The sequence below is a fragment of the Bos taurus genome, chromosome X (genome assembly GCF_002263795.3).
Source record: "Bos taurus isolate L1 Dominette 01449 registration number 42190680 breed Hereford chromosome X, ARS-UCD2.0, whole genome shotgun sequence".
Taxonomy (NCBI): Eukaryota; Metazoa; Chordata; class Mammalia; order Artiodactyla; family Bovidae; genus Bos; species Bos taurus.
The window spans coordinates 84,648,633-84,653,641 of NC_037357.1; the positions used below are offsets into that span (position 1 = coordinate 84,648,633).

The window sequence follows — 5,009 nt, forward strand, 5'->3', positions numbered from 1 at the left end:
TTTGAATGTGGAAGGAAAATTTTTAAAAAGGCATCATTTTCCACTGTGTATTCTCTCAGGAACTTTGCCACCTATCAATCCAGCCACCCATCCAATACACAATGTTTAACACATGATAAGTGCCTTTGACTGTGTGGATCACAATAAACTGTGGAAAATTCTTCAATAGATTGGAATACGAGACCACCTGACCTGACTCTTGAGAAACGTGTATGCAGGTCAGGAAGCAACAGATAGAACTGGACATGGAACAACAGACTGATTCCAAACACGAAAAGGAGGGATCAAGGCTGTATATTGTCACCCTGCTTATTTAAGTTATATGCAGAGTACATCATGAGAAACGCTGGGCTGGAAGAAGCACAAGCTGGAATCATGATTGCGGGAGAAATATCAATAAACTCAGATATGCAGAGGACACCACCCTTATGGAAGAAAGTGAAGAGGAACTAAAAAGCCTCCTGATGAAAGTGAAAGTGGAGAGTGAAAAAGTTGGCTTAAAGCTCAAAATTTAGAAAACGAAGATCATGGCATCTGGTCTCATCACTTCATGGCAAATAGATGGGGAAACAGTGGAAAGAGTGTCAGACTTTTTTGGGGGGGCTCCAAAATCATTGCAGATGGTGACTGCAGCCATGAAATTAAAAGACGCTTGCTCCTTGGTAGGAAAGTTATAACCAACCTAGATAGCATATTGAAAAGCAGAGACATTACTTTGCCAACAAAGGTCCATCTAGTCAAGGTTATGGTTTATTTGTTCATCTTGTATTAATTTATCACACTCTTTCCAAGCATGTATTTATTATTTATATGGATTCTTAAATAGAGTTTTCCATTCTTTGACCTCAAAATGACTCAATGGAGGGAATGGGATGGTGACAATTTGTAAGTTAACAGTAATCAGAAACTAACAAATTCAAATCGTGACTAGTGTGCTTCTCCTTTTGTGACAAAAACACTTTTTATCTTACCCTTTGGATTACTAGTGTGGACTTCTCGTGATGCCACTTCCAGATGCCAAATAATTCCCATTATAATTCAAAAGCGTTTCTTTCCAGAGGTTACCAGACCTGTTTTTAAGCGGGAAAGAGTCTTTCCACGTACAATTCCAACGTCAAATGTTTCTGAAGGGCAAAGGCCATCAGCGTGCTTAGAGAGTGCATTCTGGTGCATAAATAATTCATGGCTGTATGCCACAGAAAAAGTCTGTCTAGTACCGAGATGTCCTCATAGCATCAATCTGCCGCCTTCCACTCCACCCCCAATATAGGGTTGTATAAGATTTGAGGCGTCTTTCTAGGGTTAAAATGCTAGGAAAGTCAAAATAAAGCCAAAGTAACATCAAGATACGATATGAAATCAACTAACCTAAGAATGTTGAGGAACAACCAATAAAGAGAAGATCATCAGTGTAGCCTGGGTGCGTTCACAGAGTGAGAGATCATGGGAACCAAGTACTACACGCTCAGTGGCAGGGAATGGGGAAAGGGAAGCAATCCAAAGGAAGCTAGCGGTAGTAGTGGTAATGAGTGGGGCAGAGTGGCTCTAAACACGCGAACTGAAAGAGAAACCAAACGGTTTCTTTAACATTCCTTTAATCAAGCTAAAGGAAATGCATATTTTAAAAGAGTTTCCCCAACAGTAGTAGAGTAGGTAGGTTCACAGGTTCTCTCTAAAGTCAACTGGCCTTTGACTTTGCAGAAATGATGGGAGGGGGCATTGATGGATGGTAAACCAGGAGGACAGGTTGCCACTTTAACAGCACAAATGAGGTCTAAAGGTGTTGGGGGAGCAGGGCTTTAAAATTTCTCCTCTTCATAGGCTCAGGTAAACAATCTCAAGTATTATGAGCTACAGTTCAACAAAGACTCTGACAGAGGTGGGCCACCAGAGGTGGGCAAGTCCGGTTGGTCCCGCAGAAGGAGCTGGCATCTGGACAAAGCTGGTCGTCCCTGACCCCAGGAAAAGAGCTGCTCACCTCTCTGAGATTTTGTTTTCAGGAGTCCTCACTCAGGAAAACGCCCCTCTCTGGGGAGGTACAGGAAATTACAGGTCACATATATGGGGAAAACCACATCTTCGTTCTCCAGATTCACCACCTCTAGCTCTTCATCCTTTCCCAGGGAAAGCACCTGGAGTTCTGTCTCCTTCCGGAAAATGGCTCTTCCAGCCCTGTCCAAGGAGGCCAGGCGCAAGCGGAACGCGACCTTTCTCTGCCAGAGTAAGCTGACCCCGAGACCGCAGGACTTGTTCAGTGCGCTGCGCTTGAAAATGATGCGCCGGTTGGCATAGCACACCACCAAGTCCCAGCCGACGTTGAAGCCTGCCCACCGCCAGCTGCACTGCTTATCCCTGAGGAGCTGGCCCCCGCACCGCATGCTGGTCCTCTGGAGGTCGGACACGACGACATCCACGGGCCCGAGGTCTCTGGTCTGCTCAGCCCGGAGGAGGGCAAGCCACTGCTCTTTGTACACTGGGGTCAGCCACGTGGCAGGGATCAGTGCATCCTGGTCGATGATGCGTGCTGACGGCAGGTCGCAGATCATGTAGGCAAGCCGCAGCTGCTGGAACGCTGGCACGAAGGCTCTGCCCTGCTCGGTCTCCAGGAAAGGGGTGCCCTCTGACTCCTGCCTGGACCTGGCAAACCACGAGTCGGCGTCAGGCAGCAGGTCTCTGCGGGGGCCTCTCCATGTCGGCTGCAGCTGCAGGAACATCCACTTTTTCAGCGTCGTGTACACATCCATCTCTACCTCCATCACGAAGAGCTCTGAAGAGGCAATGACCTCTTTCATGAGATCCAGGCTAACTTCTCTCAATACCTCCTCACTATGCTGGGTCATCAGGTTGTCCAGCAGCCACTGAAGACACATGGCCCTGATGTTCTGGAGTCCGTAGCTCTCAGCAGAGCAGTAGTAGCTGCACACGGTCTGATCACTGACCGTCTCCTTCATTATCTCTCCGCACTGCTGAATCAGCTTGTCCAGCTGCAGCATGCTGGCTGTGGCCAGCATGGGGACCACTCGACCGGGTGGGATGAGCACAGAGTTTCGGTACAGGGAACCTAAAGCCTCGTGCAGTGCCTCACAATCAATGTTCTCGTCAGGCATCTGCAACTCTACAGTATCCATGGTTGTCTCACGCCACGCACCACTGAACATGCTAGCAAAGTATCCTGACCGGCACAAGTAGACCTTGTGCAAGTTCCACTCCTCCCCCAGGGCACGGATCTGCACGTCACTCCCTTCTCCTCTCAGAAAAAGTGTCTTATAAACGGACTCTAAACGGTCTTTTGCTCGCTTCCTGTGAGGCGCTTTTGTGAGCTGCCCTTCTGGGCCTGTCTTCCGCTTGTGGCGCCCTTGGCTAGTGGTGGGTCTGGCCTCTTCGCTCTCCTCCCCTTCCTCTATCACTGCCACTGCTACCTCCTCGGCCTCCTCCTCCCCCTCAGGGGCACCTGGCTCCTCTGGGGCATGCCCCACTCTGTTCGAGGGCATCTGACTGTTGACTGCTCCCATGGCTTTTACCTCAGGGGTACAGAGGGCAAGCTTCCTCACCAGACGCAGCCGCCACTGGCACTAGCTCAGCCCACGGTGTCGTTGGATACGGCTGATGTTTGTGACGTCATCTTGGACGCCACGCAAAGCCACACCCACGAGGCTTTCCCCTACCCCTCCCACTCCCCATCACAGGATAAGTGCACTCTGTACCAGGAATTCCACTCTGTGTATCTTTCCCTCCAGGGATGATTTCTCTGCGGCTCCCTTCGTAGGATAATGGTGGAACAGAGGACTTTGTGTATGAATTTTCCCCATGAATCTTAAGAACATCATTTCCTCTTCCCCATTTGACATAATTACTGATCACTCCTTTTTTTGGATAATTACGTCTTGGTTCCAGCTCTGTGCTCTATGCACCTTAATTTCCGTAATTATTTTCTTAGGTTATCCCATCATTTGCGGCTGTCAAAACATTTTCTGTGATAAAAGTGGCAATGTGTGCCCAGTCTTTGCTTTTGTCTCTATTTTAGACACCAGCTAAGCATGTAACAAACTTAAACACTGAAAGAAATGAGGAATGAATGAGATGGATTTTGATTTTTGAGGAAATTAATAATATTAAATACTGACAAGTGTTATGCTAAACAAAGTATACGGTGTAGAGAGAGTGTGGACCTTTCAATGACAAGGAAAGTACAATGCAAGGGAAGAAACTTTGAAAACGGTAAGTCTCTCAGGTCATTTGACCTTGCCTAAGTAGAATGTTTGGGGCTTCCCAAATATTCCCAGTGGTAAACAATCCACCTGCCAATGCAGGAGACGCATGAGGCATGGGTTGGGAAGACTTCCTCGAGGAGGAAACGACAACCCACTCCAGTATTCATGCCTGAAAAATTCCATGAATAGCAGAGACTTGCAAACTAGTGTCCATGGGGTTGCAAACATTCTGTCCTATTCAAAGCTGCAGCATGCTGGCATTGGCCAGCATAGGGACCACTCGACCAGGTGGGATGAGCACAGACTCCCTGGGACAGGGAACCTAAAGCCTTGTGCAGTGCCTCATGTCAGGCATCTCCATCCTAGAGAGTTAACTTTGGCAGGTTGATAAGCAGTGAAAGCCTACGGCCCCTGTAAGGAGGAGATGAACATTTTTTCGTTTTCACATTCTTTTGCCTTAGACAAGTAGATTTGGTAGGCAGCCTTATCTCTTGTTCAGTAACATGCCTTTTTTTTTTTGTACCTTTGGATGTATGTCATGGGACCTCTGGGCAAAATCTTCCACAGCTGGATCTCTGAGTTAATCTGTTCCTTCTGACTAATCTCGTGCTGATGTCATCTCAGGATGTATGTTATAGGAAAGGGTCTGGGAAAAATTCTTACAGCCTTGAGATATTTTTTTATCTATTCTCCGCAACAAGTTGAGAAGTATATAAGGCCTTCCCTTAGCTAGTGAGGTGGGTTCTCTCCTACCCCCTTCTGATATCTATGGCAGAAGCGTTTTCTGGAACTTTCACT

General features: G+C 47.4%; 1 pseudogene; it reads right to left on the reverse strand.

Annotated features, from left to right (window-relative positions):
• Nucleotides 1-2,006: 2,006 nt before the first annotated feature.
• LOC786530 (germ cell-less, spermatogenesis associated 1 pseudogene) lies at nucleotides 2,007-3,512 on the reverse strand (annotated as a pseudogene).
• Nucleotides 3,513-5,009: the final 1,497 nt, after the last annotated feature.